Source organism: Oryctolagus cuniculus, chromosome 10, assembly GCF_051225735.1.
Source record: "Oryctolagus cuniculus isolate XC-2025 breed Fujian yellow rabbit chromosome 10, ASM5122573v1, whole genome shotgun sequence".
In the NCBI taxonomy this organism is placed as follows: Eukaryota; Metazoa; Chordata; class Mammalia; order Lagomorpha; family Leporidae; genus Oryctolagus; species Oryctolagus cuniculus.
The window spans coordinates 66,953,288-66,970,885 of NC_142876.1; positions in this window are offsets into that span (position 1 = coordinate 66,953,288).

Consider the following 17,598-nt stretch of genomic DNA (forward strand, 5'->3'; position numbering starts at 1 on the left):
TTTAAGAATCACCGTTTCTGGCTCCTGGCTTTGGCCTGGCCCAGTCCCAGCTGTTGCAGCCATTTGGGGAGTAGTGGATGGAAAACCTCTCTCTGTTTCTCCTCTCTCTCTGTAACTTTGCCTTTCAAATAAGTAAACACATATTTTTTTAAAAAATCACCCTTTTACTTGGTTTCTCACCTCACATCTTGACCAATATATTATTAGCCACTTCAAAACCATGCTATCAACTTTCTAATGAGCCTTTTACAATTTATCCTTGCCAGCAAGGATACAAAAATTATTGTTCTTGTGTAGTGTTTTTCTCATAACAGTTCTGTGGGAGCCTCAAGCACTTCCTTAAACAACATTCTGCCACCAAATTGTTAGTTGGCCTCTATCACCACGGTTTCCGACTACCTCACTCTTTTGTCTCCAGCCACGCTGTTCTGAGTAGATGATCAAGAACTTGCTTCTGTCAAGTTCAGTCACGTCACCCTCAAATCATACTCTTGGTTAGCAGGAGGTTTTTAATTGTTGCTGCTGCTTGGAGGCATGGGGTGTGATTCTACATCATTGCAACATTTATTCTTTGCTGATTTTTCCAAAAGTGAAAATACATGTTCTTGGAAAAATCCAGAAAAGTACAAATTAAAATCACTCAAACTGCCTAAACTCAGAGGTTATACCCAAGAACATTCATGCATCTTAACCTCTTTTAAGTTTTCAAAGTTAAGCTGTCAGGATTCACAAATGATATTAATACACTAATAATCTACTAATATAATAATATTAATAATGCTATGTTAATTTACCTCATGAATGTAATTCAAAAAGTTTATGGAAATGGAATTAAAAGATACATTTATGTTGGTACAAAGCAAAATTTGAAGGGCTGGCATTGTGACGCAGCTGATTAAGCCGCTGTTCGCCACGCTGGCAACCTGTATCAGAGTGCCTGTTTGAGTCCCAGCTGTTCTGCTTCCAATCCAGCTTCCTGCTAATGTGCCAGGGAAGGCAGCAGAGATGGCCCACGTGCTTGGAGCCCTGCCAACCATACAGGAGATCCAGATGGAGTTCCTGGCTCCTGGTTTTACCCTAACCCAGCCCTGGTTGTTACGACCAACTGGGGAATGAACCACTATATGGAAGATCTCTGTCTCTCTCTCTCCCTCCCTGCCTCCTAAGCTCTGTCTTTCACATAAATAAATCTTTAAAAATAAAATAAAATTGCAATCCATGCAGTTTTTTCATCATACTTACTTTCTAAGAACTTTTGAATTCTCCTGTGTGTGCATATGTGCACACACATGAGGAGGTCTTCCTGGAGTTCATGGAAAACCCACATTATCTTTCAACTCCATCTCCTAGAAACATTTTGAAGTACTTTCTTATGTGCAAAATACAGGAATCCACAAACAATTTTTTTTGACAGGCAGAGTGGACAGTGAGAGAGAGAGAGACAGAGAGAAAGGTCTTCCTTTTGCCATTGGTTCACCCTCCAATGGCCGCTGCGGCCGGCCTGATGCAGCCAGCGCACCGCGCTGATCCGATGGCAGGAGCCAGGTGCTTCTCCTGGTCTCCCATGCGGGTGCAGGGTCCAAGCACTTGGGCCATCCTCCACTGCACTCCTGGGCCACAGCAGAGAGCTGGCCTGGAAGAGGGGCATCCGGGACAGAATCCGGCGCCCCAACCGGGACTAGAACCTCGGGTGCTGGCACCACAGGCAGAGGATTAGCCTCCTGAGCCATGGCGCCGGCCCACAAACTATTAAAGTTAGAAACTAAATTTAGCAAAGTTACTGAACACAAGATCAATCTTATACGTAGTAAGCAAACAATAAGTATAAACAAATAGACCAATACAAACACCAAATCTTTGAAATGAACCTACTGAAAGATATGCAGGACCATTACATAGAAAATTATAGAACATTATTGAGGAAATTATTTTATTAAATTCTTACGTAAAAAACAAGGCTACATGAAGATCACAGATTATAAAACTCGATTTGGGGGTCAGGCATTGATATAGCTGTTAAGACGTTGCTTGGGATACTGGCATCCACTATCAGGGTGCCTGAGTTTGAATCCTTGCTCTACTTCTGATCTATCTTCCTGCTAGTGTGTACCCTGTGAAGCATCAGGTGATGTTCCTTAGGTCCCTGCCACCATGTAGATTTGGATTGAGTCCTGGCTACTTAGTTATGATCTATCTCCCTGCTAATGCATCTGGCAGCTGATGAAGGCCCAAGTGCTCAACCTGGGGCCTGAGTTGTGGCATTGCAGGTTAAGCTGCCACTTGCAACACAAGCATCCCATATCTGAGTGCCTGCTGGAATTCTGACTATTCTGCTTCCAATCCAGTGTCCTGCTAACGTACCTGGGAAGGCAGCAGATGACCCAAGTATTTGGGTTCCTGTCACCCTTGTGGGAGACCCAGATGGAATTCCTGACTCAGCGCTTCAGCCTGGCCCAAGCCTGGATGTTGTGGCTATTTTGGGGAAGAGAACAACTGAATGGAATGGGAGACCTTTCTCTCTCTCTCTCTCTCTCTCTCTCTCTCTCCCTCCCTTCCTTCCACCCCCCCTTCTTTATCTCCCTCTGTCACCCTGCCTTTCCAATTCCCTTCATTCCTTGTCCTTTCCAGCACCTTAACTTGGGGCCTTCTTTCTCCTCCAACCCAGTGATGCTGTATTTCTCTGACCTCCATCCTCACATCTGCCTCAGCCCTCTTCTTCCCTCTTTCACGTCCAAGGACGCTTAGATCGCATTGAGCTTTCCCCTCACTGCCTCCAGTCTATTCCAGGAACTTCTCCCCAGCTCATGATCCTTAATTCAATCACACCGACAGAGTCTTTTGCCACATAAGGTAACATATTCATAGATTCTGGTTATTAGGACATGGACGTCTCTGAGGGGGTCATTATCCTGCCCACCACAAAGAGCAACTTCCATACAATGCTCTGAGGAGTGAAAATTGACACAACCACTTTAGAAAATATTTGGCACTGTGTCACAGCAGGTTAAGCCACCATCTGCAGCACCAGCATCCCATGTGGGTGCAGGTTTAAGTCCCGGCTGTTCCATTTCTGATCCAGCTCCCTGTTAGGGCCTGGGAAAGCAGTGGAAGATGGTCCAACTCCTTGAAGTTCCCTGCACCCACGTGGGCGACCCAGAAGAAGCTCCTGGCTCCTGGTTTCAGCTTGGCCCACCCCTGACCATTGTGGCCATTTGGGGAGTGAAGCAGCAGATGAAAGATCTCTTTCTCTCTGTCTCTCCTCTCTCTCTCTCTCTCTGTAACTCTGACTTTCACATAAATAAATAAATATTAACAAACAAGAAAATATTTGGCAATATCTATTAGAGCAAAAGACATGGGGACCAGTGCTGTGGCGTAGTGGCGTAGTGGTGCCGGCACAAATCCTGGCTGCTCCACTTCCGATCCAGCTCTCTACTATGGCCTGGGAAAGCAGTAGAAGATGGCCCAAGTCTTTGGGCCCCTGCACCAGCATGAGAGACGTGGAAGAAGCTCCTGGCTCCCGGCTTCGGATTGGCGCAGCTCTGGCTGTTGCAGCCAACTGGGGAGTGAACCAGAGGATGGAAGACCTCTCTCTCTCTCTCTCTGTGTGTGTAACTCTTTCAGATAAATAAATAAATAGGCCGGCGCTGCGGCTCACCAGGCTAATTCTCCGCCTGCGGACCCGGCACACCGGGTTCTAGTCCCGGTCGGGGTGCCGGATTCTGTCCTGGTTGCTCCTCTTCCAGTCCAGCTCTCTGCTGTGGCCCAGAAAGGCAGTGGAGGATGGCCCAAGTGCTTGGGTCCCTGCACCCACATGGGAGACCAGGAGGAAGCACCTGGCTCCTGGCTTCAGATCGGCGCAGTGTGCTGGCTGTAGTGGCCATTTGGGGGGTGAACTAACGGAAGGAAGACCTTTCTCTGTCTCTCTCACTGACTAACTCTGCCTGTCAAGAATAAATAAATAAATAAATAAAGCTTAAAAAAGGTATGGACAATGCCTGGATCCAGCAATGCTACTCCCCCCACCAAAAAAAGGTCCATTAGCATTTAAAATGGATAAATAAAATTAAAATATGTTCTTTTTTAAAAAAATATTTATTTATTTATTTGAGAGGCAGAGTTACAGACAGACATACAGGAGTGCCTGTTTTTGAGTCCTGATCTCGTTTTCCATTATAACTTCCTGTTAATGCACACCCTGGGAGGCAGCAGGCGATGGCTCATGCGCTTGGGTTCCTGACACCCTTGTGGGACCTGGATGGAGTTCCCAGCTCCCACCTTTGTCCTGGCCCAGCCTCAGATGTTGTGGGCACTTAGGGAGTGAATCAGCAGATAGAAGATCTCTGTCTGTTTGTCTCTGCCTCTCTCTCTTTCAAATAAATATAAATAAATAACTTTTAAAAAATGAATTAGTTACCCAGACCTGAAACTTGAGAGACCAGGAAATCCTTATTGTCAGTTGTGAGATAGTCAGCCGTCTCCATGTGATGCACATACATCGGCAGTGCTGTACAATGAACAGGGGCCTCAGCTCTGCAAACAGGCACAGCCTGGGAACTTAGAACACGTCCTTCACCGTTTTCTGCTTTGTTGCATTTGTGAAGTGGAAATAGAATAGAAGTGCCTTTCTCCTTGGGTTGTTGAGAGCCGAAGGAGGTCACACATGTAGAGTGAGAGGACAGTGCTGGCCCATGGTGAGTGTGCAACAGGTAAACTCCAGGAGGATTTGTCAGATCACCATTCACTCTGAGCTTCCAAAATGACTGAATTAGGGGCAAACGTTGTAGGTCCTGTCAAATTCTGATGAACTTTGTCACTGACAGCAGTTGGCTGTCATTGCTCTTCCGTTAATGGAAATGACAAAGTTCCCCCAATGGTGCCTAGGATGGACTGGGATTCATCTGCTCACTGAGTTCTCATTTCCATCTTTCTACTGTTTTAGAAATCAAATAATGAACATCTGAGGAACACAATGGCATTTGAAGTCAGTAACTTAGACCGTGAAGGCGATGTTCAATTTCTGCTCTTGCTCCAGCTGGGTTTGGGTCCCTTCCCGCTTTGGCTGAATGTTGTTTTGAAGCTGTGGTAGTCACCTGGGGGCGGACATTTGGCCAGATGGTTAAGACACAGCCTGAGACACCTACGTCCCACCATGGAGTGCCTCGGTTCAAGTCTCAGCTCTGCTCCTGATTCCACCTGCCAACTAATGCAAACCCTGGGAGGCAGCAGGTGATGACCAAAGTACTGTGTCTGTGGGGAGCAACCCGGACTGGACTGAGTTACTGGAATTAAGACTTATTCTATGCATCTGCTCTCCCACAATATGGTGCTGGGAGAGGAGAAAACAGCTTCTACGCAGCTGCCTCTTGCCAACTTGAGTGATGACCTCCAGGAGCTGATCCTGCTCCTGATTGGAGGAGAGCAGCATACTCGGCGTGTGGGTAGCAGAGTTGGGATTGGCAGAAGAGGACTATAAAGGAGGAGAGAGACAACATGCACCAGGAACATCTAAGGGGAACACCTGTGCAGCCCGCGAGAGAGCCGGCTGGCCGGCGGTGTGCCGCTCCCCCGCGGAAGTGGGGAATGTGGCAGGGGGAACCGTCCTTCCACGGAGGTGGAAGGGTCAGTAGCCAACCCGGGAAGAACCAGCAGCAAACCCGGGGAGGGCCGAGCAGACGAAAGAACAGCGCAGGGTCCTGTGTCGTTCCTCCACGAAGACGGGGAGCAACAGTGTCCATGTCCCTGTCACCCATGTAGGAGAACTGAGTTTTCAACTCCCAGCTTCAGCCCAGTGCAGCCCAGGCCATTGCTCGTATCTGGGGAGTCAACCAGAGAATGGGAGCTTTTTCTGTCTCTGTCTCTGTCTCTATCCCTGTATGCCTCTCAAACACATAGCATAAATAAAAACTTTGTCACTTGGCCATTATACATATGAAGATATCTCAAAATGTTTGTGGTAAAATGAAATTAAAAGATGCAAGATAATTTTGAAAACTAACTGTAGTTTTTCCATTATATGCATCTTCCATGAACTTTTTGAAGTCCTCTGTATTCTGTGTACTGAACAAATCCTATGTATATGAATTTTATATTTTCAATATACATTTTGATCAAATTTAGTACTTATATATGCCTTTTTACATACCTAATGCATGACTTACACAATTTATTCATGTTTTTCCTCAGCATCCCCCAAGTCAATGTAGGTTGATAAAGGACACCAGCCTGTAATAAGATGAAATTTTACACACATATATGTGTATATAAATACACACAATATAAATATTTTTAAAGATTTATTTTATTTATTTGAAAGACAGAGATACAGAGAAAGGTAGAGCCAGAGAGAGGGAGAGGTCTTCTATTCCATTGGTTCACTCCACAAATGTACACAATATAAACATTAAGAATAATAAAGGCTGGGTATTTGGTACAGTGGTTCAGTTATTGCTTGGGATGCCCTCATCTTGTATCAGAGTGCCTGGTCCACTTAATTTTACATTTAAATGGTTAAATTTATGTTATATCTATAAGTACATTTTTTTTTATCACAATAAAGAAATCATTTAATATATTTTAAAGACTATTTATTTGAAAGGGAGAGAGAGAGCGCGCATTAGAGTGCTATCTTCCATCCAGTGGTTCACTCCCCAAACAGCCACAATGGCCAGGCCAAAGCCAGGAGCAAGGAGCTCCATCCAGGTCTCCCACAAGGGTGGCAGGGATCTAAATACTTGGGCCATCTTTGGCTGCTTTCCAGGTACATTAGCAGAAAGTTGAATTGAAACAGAGCAGCTGGGACTCAAACAGAGACTCATCTGGGATGCTGAAGCCACAAGCCTTGGCTTAACCTGTCGTGCCACAACACTGGTGCTATTTTATATATTAGAAATCTATTTGTAATAAATGTGTTTATTTAACTACAATGGGTTGGGTAAGGACAAGAAGTAAAAGGGACAAAGAACCTCAATCAACCATTTTTCATTTTGGAGAAAAGCATGTTTTTAGTGCACCAGCAGGATCCAGGAGAGAGACGAGTCTCCCCGGGCGCTCCTAATGCCCACAGTGGTCCAGCGTCAGTCAGTGACAAACTCCAATGGGTGCTCAAAGGCTCAACAGAGAGGCTGTGTCCACATCAGAGACCTCTTGAGGGATCCCAAGGTCGGAAATGGAGCCGCATGCAAACGCCACAGGTGAGGGCGAGTAAATCAGGAACTGGCTGGGAAAAAGGGGACGCCCACGTCTGTGGTCTGTGTCCGTGTGTTATTTCACTACCCGACCTTTTCTTTCATCCTAGAAACGTGGGAGATACTGAGATCAACCCTTGGAACAGCAGAGTGTTCTGAGGGAAAAGGGCCTCAGCGAGTACCCCAGTGGCAGGTGCATCTGAAAGGCTGTGAAGGCTCAGCACTGTATTCCGTGTTCAAATGCGGTCCTTCTTAGTGATGGATGGGGAGGCTTACAGTGGGGCCAACCAGGAAAGTACACGGCGTGCCTAAGGCCTGCTAGTACCTTACAGTTTGTGTGTTAGTGCGTTGAGTGAGCGGTACCGGGGTGAAGACTTTATGGATCCCATGGCATGAGAGCTTGAGGCTGCAGCCTTTCCAGATAAGAGGCTCCTTCAAAAGTTCATAGAAATGGAATTAAAGATAATTTTATTTTGGTACAAAAGTAGTTTGAAATCCATGCATAGGTGGGGCTTGAACAAAAGTCCATGGAAAATGTACATTATAAAAAAGCTATGCATGGATTTCAAAAATACTTTTATTTAAACCGCAGAGAGACAGACAGATAGAAAGGTCTCCCAAACACTGGTTCTCTCCCTAAATGCTCACAACATCTGGATCTGGGCCTAAAAGAAGCCAAGAGCCCAGAATTCAATCTGGGTTTCCCACATGGGTGGCAGGGCCCTAACTACCTGAGCTGTCACCCGCTGCCTGGCAAGGTGTGCATTAGCAGGAAGCTGACGTTGAGCATGGGACCAAGACTCCAAACCATGCACTCCAGTATGGGATGCAGGTGTCACAAGTGGAGTCTTAACCACTGTGGGGAGCAACTGAGACTAGACTAAGTTACTGGAATTAAGACTTATTCTATGCATCTGCTCTCCCACAATATGGCGCTGGGGAGGAGTAAACTTCTACGCAGCTGCCTCTCGCTAGTTCGACCAATAACCTGCAGGAGCTGATCCTGCTCCTGATTGGAGGAGAGCAGTGTACTCGGCGTGTGGGTAGCAGAGTTGGGATTGGTGGAAGAGGACTATAAAGGAGGAGAGAGACAACATGCACCAGGAACATCTAAGGGGAACATCTATCTGAAGGAACACCTGAGCAGCCCCCGAGAGAGCCGGCCGGCGGTGTGCTGCTCCCCCGCGGAAGTGGGGAAAGTGGCAGGGGGTACTGCCCCTCCACGGAGGTGGAGGGACGGCAGCCAACCCGGGAAGGACCAGCAGCAAACCCGGGAAGGGCCGAGCAGACAAAAGAACAGTGCAGGGTTTAGTGTCGTTCCTCCACGAAGAGGGGGAGCGACAACCGCTGCACCAAAGAGTGGTCCCTCAAACAAAATTTTACATCAAAATAAATTTATCTTTCAATTCAGTTTTCCATGATTTTTTTTTTTTTTGACAGGCAGAGTGGACAGTGAGAGAGAGAGACAGAGAAAGGTCTTCCTCTGATGAATTTTTAAAAGTACTCTCATACATGTATTCCTCCAGGCCCAGGTTCTGTGGCCTCCTGGTGTCCCCAGTCTTCATCCCCTTAGCTTGTACCTGAAGTCTTCCTCTTAGCTCTGCCTGGATGATCCACTGACCAATTCTCCATGAATGACTTCCTAAGTTAGCACCAAAGGTGCTGTGTCTTGGGTCTGTGCAGGCCTCTGGAATTAGGCTCTGAACTACCAGAAACCAATCCAGACTAGCACGGCTGGGCCCCTGTGCATCTCTTTGGGTTGGCCTTAGCATAGTTCTTGTTAAATAGCAACAATGCTCACTAGAGATACTAAAAATCTTCACTCTTGCCTCAATTTATTCTCAGAAAGTCCTAGCCTTCAGTGGAGGCAAACATCCAAGCAACCAGGTTTATTACATAAGCATTTATTTAGAAAAAAAATATTCACTGAGTGCTTTCTATGTGTTCCAGCATTAGGATTCTATGGGCAAAAGCAAGTATTCAAGGGGCTGGCATCATGGCTTAGCAGGTTAAGCCACTGCCTCTTGCACCCTGGCATCCCATATGTGCACTGGTTTAAGTCCTGGCTGTTCCACTTCCAATCCAGCTTCCTGAATGCACCTGGGAAGGCAGCAGAAGATGGCCCAAGTACTTGGACCCTTGTGGGAGACCAGGATGGAGTTTGTGACTCTGGATTTTGGTCTGGCCCAGCTCTGTTGTTTGGGCCTCTTTTTTTTTTTTTTTTTTTTTTTTTTTGACAGGCAGAGTTAGAGAGTGGGAGTTAGAGAGTGGGAGAGAGAGACAGAAAGAAAGGTCTTCCTTCTGTTGGTTCACCCCGCAAATGGCTGCTATGGCTGGGACTGTGCCAATCGGAAGCCAGGAGCCAGGTGCTTCCTCCTGGTTTCTCATGTGGGTTCAGGGCCCAGGCACTTGGGCCATCCTCCACTGCCTTCCCGACCACAGCAGAGAGCTGGACTGGAAGAGGAGCAACCGGGACAGAATCCGGCTCCCCGACCGGGACTAGAACCCGGTGTACCGGCGCCGCAAAGTGGAGGATTAGCCTAGTGAGCTGTGGCGCCGGCCCTGTTTGGGCCATCTATGGAGTGAACTAGTGGGTGGAAGATCTCTCTCTGCCCTTTAAATAAATAAACAAAAAAATGTTAAAGTAAGCGTGAGCTCAGTCTAAGTTCACAACTGAGGTCAAGTGTGTGAAGTGCTCTGATGAAAGGAAGCAGAGGTGCTCTAGGAACACACAGGCAAACCTGAACAGACTGAACAGACACACAATATACTTGGCCAAGGTCCCGAGAGAAGCTGCCCCTCCGGCAGCACCTGCAGCCATGCTTCTGGGGCAGCTTCTCCCGGGAAGGCTGAGCACCCCAGGAGGCATCAGTTCGCAGTGTCCACCTCATGTGAGGGGCGTGGAAACTGGGGGAGAGGTTTCAGGGACACCTCAATGATCTCAAGTGTGGGGGGTGGTTTTGAGCACAACACAAACACAAAATCACCTATCCCACCACTATCCATTTGTTGGCACCCAGGAGGCCTAGAATCTTGCTTCTAGCTCCATACTATCTGTGCCCAAGCCCTAGGTCAGCTCGGTTTTTGAAAACTAGTGAGCCTGCTACTTGGCTACCCTGTGTTGCTGCTTTTTCATGAGATCCCCTCAAACCCTCTTGGGGTCAAGGCCATTAATAAAAAACAAACAAACAAACAAAAACCAGCTGTGCAGCCTCCATTTAGATTCACAATGAAGTGTCTCTCTTGAGCTTTATTTTAGCCAGCTCTTCCATGAGAATGGTATTGTTATTTGGGTTGCTGTGACAATTAGATGACCTGATTCTGAGCCCAGTTAAGAGGTCCCTGGCACACAGCAAGTGCTCAGTGTTCCTTCCTGCACTTCACGCATTCTTTCCTTTGCTGTTTTCACTGCCTTGCCAGTGTTTGCAGTTGCTATGGCTTGGATGTGGTTTGAGTGTGTCCCCCAGGGGTTCGTGTGCTGGAAGGTTGGTCCCCAGTGTGGTGATGTTGAGAGGTGGTGAAACTGTTAAGAGGCGGAGCCTCCAGAAGGTAAAGACACTGCCCTGGGAAGGGATTTGCGTGGTTCTCAAGGGACCCAGGTTAGCTCCCGTGAGAGCGGGTTGTTGTAACACAAGGCCATCCCACGCATTTTCCTCTTCTGCATGTGGCTGTTCCCTGCCTGCTTCTCTGCCAAGTTGTGATGTAGTCAGGGGTGGCTCTCGCCAGAGCCTGAACAGATGGGGACTGCCTGACCTCGGATTTTAAGCCTCCAAAACTTTGAGCTAAACAAGCCCACTCTCTCTACGTTATCCAGCCTCGGGTATTTTGTCATAACAAGAAAATGGTCTAATACAACAGTGGGACTGTATTATTATGTCTCACTCCCCATGTTACAGTGACACTCAGAACACAGGCAGCTGCCATCAGGCCAACAACAAAAAACCACTATGTCCTTACCACTCCACTTCCACTGTGTTACCACAGGGCAAAATTACAAAGAGCACTTACGATTGCCTGAGTTCAGCGTTATCAAGTGCCCAATAAATTAATACTGCTTTTTTCATCTTATTAGTGATAAAGTCCCTGTATAAGTTATCTGGTGTGTCAGAACAGCCTGTGAGATCAAAGGGCACCATTGTGCTCATGGAAACTTTGAATGGGTAGAAACTTGTAAGAGGGTACTCAACCCATTTATGGAAAATGGAATGAAATGATGTGTTTCTATTGGTATAATTAAAAAATTGAAATCCAAGCAAACAAGCAATCTAGGAAGTTCATGGAAAGTACATGTCATGAAAAACTAGGCATAAATTTCACAATATTTTTTGCACCAAAACAGACTCATTTTCATTCCATTTTCCATAAACCTCATATTCTACCACATGGGTAGTCTGTGACAGATTAGAGACTAAAATCCAGGTCATCTGACTCAGGGAGATTTGAAGTGGGTACTTTAGAGTTCACATTTAAAATAGGTACTCAGGCAGCAGTAAAGAAAAAAGGGGGGGAAAAGGAATAAACCTTGTATTTTAAAGACTTCTCATCCTTTCCCATTGTCTCCAGTCTGTGTTAAGATTCCAGGGCTCAGTGGTGCACATATTTTCAGTGTGATTTTACCCCACTCCCCACCACCTTTATTGTACATGAGCATTGCCATGGAGGCTGATCTAAAAAGATCTCCGTTAATGGCATTCACCGAGAGCTTGAGTTCTATGCCGGTCCATAGTTTGCCTCTAACGGGGTGAGCGCTTTCCCTCAGCTGTGTTTCGGTTAATGCAGGAACATTGATGCAGACTCATACCTTTCTGTGAGAAGTTCAGTGCAAGAGCGCACATGGCGTTTGTCTGCAGATCTGTTCACGCAGCTCACATGAATGGATTGGAGCCTGCAGGCTTGCATTTCCCTTGTTTAGCCCTCTATGGCCATCCTGTCACTCACCATCCTGTTAGGTTTTCTGCCTTAGTCTAGAGGACTAGCACAAGAATGTGGGAATGATGTCTCTAGCATGTTTATTTATTTAAGTCGTATGTGTTGACTAGAGAGATGATGTTTATTTAAGGACACTGGTTGCATATTTTCAAAAAGTATCATATCGAGAAAATTATATGGTGGGCATGCTTTAATCAATTCAACGGATCCTCTTGGGTTAGGGAGCTTGGCTGCTTGCTAAGGGAGTTGTATAATGCGAAGTGGCTCTCCAACTGCAGCCAGCTTTAGAACACCCTGGAGGCCTTTGAAACCCACGGATTGCAGGGCCTCACCCTCAGAGCTTCTCATTTTAGAGGTCTGGACTGCAGCCTGACAAGTTCCAGGGCGCTTGGATCCTGCTGGTTCCCAGCCCACACTCTGGGGACCCCTGACATACACAAAGCTTGTGGTGGGAGCATGCATACCTTGGCATCAGATCACAGTGGTTTTCCTTTTAAATTTCCTCTTCTTGAACACAATGCGTATTACAACTCAATGAAAACTTAAAAAAATTTTTTTATTCGAAAAGCAAAGGGGACAGAGAGTGAGAAGGAGGGGAAAAGAGAGAGGGATAGAGAGAGAAACAGACAGACCTATGGAGAGTTCCCATCCACTGGTTCACTTCCCAAATGCCTGCAATGCCTCAGTCAGGGCCAAAGCCAGAAGCCAAAAATTCAATCCAGGTCTCCCACATGGGTGGCAAGAACCGAACGATTTGAACCACCACCCACTGCCTTCCAGAGTTTGCATTAACAGGAAGCTGGAATCAGGCGTAGAACTTGGAGTCATATCCAGGCACGGTGATATGGGGATGTGGGCGTCTTAATTGGCATCTTAACCACTATGCCAAAGCTTCCCCTGGCTCTTTGGTTTCATTTTCATAAGAGGAGCCTTAATTATATAAAGTGATTAGGACATAAGATGTCTTAAAGTCATCGGTAGGTTGTCCAGCACTCTAGAGAATTCGGCATTCAGCAAGAGGTAGAAAGGCTTCCATGTGAACGTGGGGAAGCACCAAAGCCTGCCATGGCGTGACCTGTGTCTTTACTAATCACTATTTCCTGGATTCTCCACTTCCCCAATCGAGCAACTCACTGACAAAGCAAAATGGATCATAATTATTCATAGGATTTCCCTACAACCAGGGTGATATAACAGAGAAAGAACATGTTTAACCTGAGTATAATCAACTTTTAACATCTAATTTCCAGCTTACTGGAAATAGAGGGTATGGAGGAGCAAGTTAAACAGCATTTGGAGAAAACAGACAATTCTGGAAAGGAGATGAAACAGAACATGGTCACTTCCATGAGTCAAACTCGAGATTAAAAGCAGGGGAGAGGCGTACTGCCCTAGATTAAAGGGAAATGTTCATTTTTTTAAAACAATCAGATGTAAGGCATAATCCTCAATTTCATTTTGGTTTGAAAAGTCAACTGTCAGGCAATTTTGATGCAATTGGAGAAATCAGTCCATTGGATATCAGTCAGTAAAAGAAGAATTACTACTAATCAGATTTAGAGTGATAATGCTGCTATAGTTAGGTGAGAAAATATGCTTGTTTCATTCTGAGTATTTAAGGCCAAATGACATGTCTTAACATAAAAATTTTAGCCAAAAAAAAAAAAAAAAAAAACTGTGAAGGAAACAGGTTCAATATGAATTGTTAACTCTAGGGAATAAGTAGATTAAATTATATACTTCTAGTTTCCTAATGTTTGAAATTTTTCAAAATAAGAGGCAAGAAATAAGATTTCAGATTTGTTTTAAACAATTCCCTCAATTTCTCACTTATGAGTTGTACAAATCTACTCAATCATTTAAATTCTCAGAGCCTCTGATTCCTTATTTGTGAGTTGGTGATCCTAAAAAACAAGTTCAGAACTGTGTGATGATTTAAAAATATGTGAAAATAAATGGGTAAAGCTCATGTTTTGCTTCTTCTGGCTTGCACACTTGGCTTTTTAAATCTTAAACTATGTTTTGTAGAGATCCATCATCTCGCAAAGGGATGCAGGTACTAGCCAGGGTTCTCCAGAGAAGCAGACAGATAGATAGATGGTAGAAATAGAGGACAGAGAGGGGGGAGAGAGGGAGAGAGAGAGAAACAAAAAGAGAGAGAGAGAGAAAGTGGCTCACACAATCATGGAGGCCGACACGTCGAAAATCTGTAGGGTGGGCCAGCAGACTGAAGACCCAGGGAAGAGAAGATGCTGCAATTCAAGTTCAAATGCCATTTGCTGGCTAAATTTTCTTTCGTCCAGTGGAGGTCAGTCTTTTTTTCTCTTAAGGTTTTCAATGGACTGGACAAGACAGACCCATTTTACAGAGGGTTACTCAAAGTCTATGGATGTAAATGTTAATCTCTCTACAAAGTGTCTCCCCAGGAACATCTAGAATGTTTGACTATCTGGGGACCATGATCTAATGAAGGTGACATAAAATTCACCATCGCTGTGCTCAATAAACAATTGTTGATTGACAACAGCTGGTGTTTCAGTCTGTGGAATTCTGTGTAATTTCCGACAAAAAATGACCTGCTATACTGATCCCTTTCACAGTTATTTGACCTCACAGCTTCCCAAACAGCAAGCATTTTAAAAAAATCCACTCACATTTTATTGGTGTCTTTCCCATAACTTCCTACCTAAGATTGACCCTCAAAGAGAATTAGTAAGTTCCTTATTTTCCATAGTACAAATGTAAGAACCATCAGAACAAGGATCTGTATGCGGCTTTAGTGCTGTAGCCCTGACCCCTAGGGCAGCACCAGGCACAAAGGAAATGTTGATGGCCGAACAAATCCAGGGCGATGGAGCTAAGCTAATACATGAAGTGCAATTACAAAACTGATTACGATGTCATGTGTAACGTTCCCTGTGATAAAAGTTAGCATTCGTCCGCATCCCATTTCAGCTGCAAACATTTCATTTCTTGTGCGGGTTTTTGGAGAACAGAGTTTTTTTGTTGTTGTTGTTTTGTGTGTGTGTGTGTGTGTGTGTGTGTGTGTGTGTGTTTTACTTAATTATTTTTTAGTTAATAGGAAGAGAGATAACAAGCTCTCATCCTCTGGTTCGCTCCTCAAATGCCTGCAATGACTGGAATGAGACCAGGATGAAGCCAGAATCTGGGAACTCAATCCAGGTCTCCCATGTGGGTGGCAGGGCCCCAAGTACTTGAGCCATCACCACTGCCTCCCACGGTCTGCGGTAACAGAAGACTGGAGTGTGGAGCCAGAGGCACACAATGAACCCAGGCACTCCAGGACAGACACGGGTCTCCTAATTGTCGGCTTCACTCCTGGGATTGTTAACTGGAGAACAGGGTTTTTGAAACAGTGATTAAGTAAAATATAAAGATCATGTCCGAAGGTGTCCTGCTTAGAATCTTCCAAATGGAAAGAATGACGGCCAGCACTACATTAACTGAACTGTTTCCTGTGAGAAATCCCAGGGGAGCCAAGCCTCGGGTTTATTAGTATGTAGCTGGGCAGGTAACCGCAGGACTGCCTCTCCTCCCTGACTTTTATCTCAGGGCATAAAGTGTCTACAGTGCCACCATTTGGGCTTCATTCCTTTCAACCTTGAGGAGGTTTTAAGTTTTCAGCATTCCTGATCAAAATGCAACTTGATCAACATGTAACCACCGAGGACAACGTGTTAAAACTGTCATTCGAGGGCTTGTGGACCAATGCCACCTAGCAGTCATCAGATGGTGGATGTCGCACACGTCTTCCCTTCCATGTGACTTTCTCCTGTGTGATATTTCAGAAATATCCATCCTCCATTCTGCCTGTCCCATGGTAGAGTTTGGGAATCTCATCTGACAGACGCTGTGAGGTTGTGTTTAGAATTTTTCTTTTTCTTTTCTTTTTTTTTTTGCTCCCATATTCATTTAGTTTACAGCAGAGAGAATCTGATTGTTTTCACACTTGTGAAAGGGGAGGAGAATGCTCCGAGCCTGCGGTGCTCAGGGAAGAATAAGGGCTGTGGACTGTTGTCCGTGCCCCTCCTCTGATGCGCTCTCTGTGGTTGCTGTGGGGGTGTTAATGGCCTGGTATAAAAATGACACAAGGTGGGCCGGCACTGTAGCGTAGTGGGTAAAGCCACTGCCTGCAGTGCCGACATCCCATATGGGCACCAGTCGAATCCTGGCTGCTCCTCTTCCAATCCAGCTCTCTGCTATGGCCTAGGAAAGCAGTAGAAGATGGCCCAAGTGCTTGGGCCCCTGCACCCACGTGAGAGACCTGGAGGAAGCTCCTGGCTCCTGGCTTTGGATTGGCACAGCTCCGGCAGTTGTAGTGAACTGGGGAGTGAACCAGTGGATGGAAGACCTCTCTCTTTCTGCCTCTCCTCTCTCTGTGTAACTCTTTCAAGTAAATAAATAAATCTTAACCAAAAAAAAAAAAAAAAAAATGACAGAAGGAACGGAGGTCCGGTACAAGCGTTCCAGGGATTCTGTGATCATCCTCACAAATCTATTAGATTTTTCTTTCCAAAGGCAAAAACCACATATTTAAGAGAAAACATGACCAAGAAATGTTTATGTGAATTCATAGGTGTATTGTGGGGTGCCAATAGAATATTATTGTTAGAGCAAACACTACACTGGGAAATGCAAATCTGAAATAGGTAAGCCCCAAACCTGTAGGAATAGTTTAGTGTTCCCCATTATATGTTAAAGTCTATTATGACTATATTTCCCTTTCAATACCTGTTCAATTAGTAACCTCAGGATGAAATACAAAAACTTGCATATGGGGCTAGAAAAACTCCTATCTATTTGATTCTTAGGATAAAACTTCATAATACTATGGTAGTTTTAAAATCACTCAAGTTACAAATGGTTTAACAGTGATAAAGTCATATTCTCTGAAAAAAAGTTTCTATTTACTATTTTTTTTTTTTTTTTTTGCAGCAGAGACACTGGCAATGGATAGACAGAAACTAGTGCCTTGTACGTGATACAGCTAAAAGCAGTTACAATACCACAGTCTCTGGTGTGCTTCCACAACACCTCCCAGAGTTATGAGATGAGGATGAGATGGAACCAGGTGTTAAAGTTCCCTGTAAAATACTCAGCAGAGTGTAGTCACTCTCCAAATATTAGTTTTCCTTGCTTATCCTAAGGGGTGGAGAATTACATGGAGAAAACATAAAAAAAAAAGTAAATTACATTTGGGAAATAGAAATGATTATGCCAATGAGAATTTTTAGGAATCAGGCAAAATTCTGCTACTATAGGTCAAGTAGTTTTCTTGTTTCAAATCAAATCAAATCTACTAAAAAGTTTTCTATGAAGAGAACAAAAACTTTTTCCCACCCTCTTTTAACAAAGTCCAACTGTGTTCCGCTCTGCCTACAGCGTCAAGATCACAGATCTCTTACTGCCCTTTTGTCAAGATAAGGAGCACATCCTGTGCTACATGTTCAAGGTGCGTCTA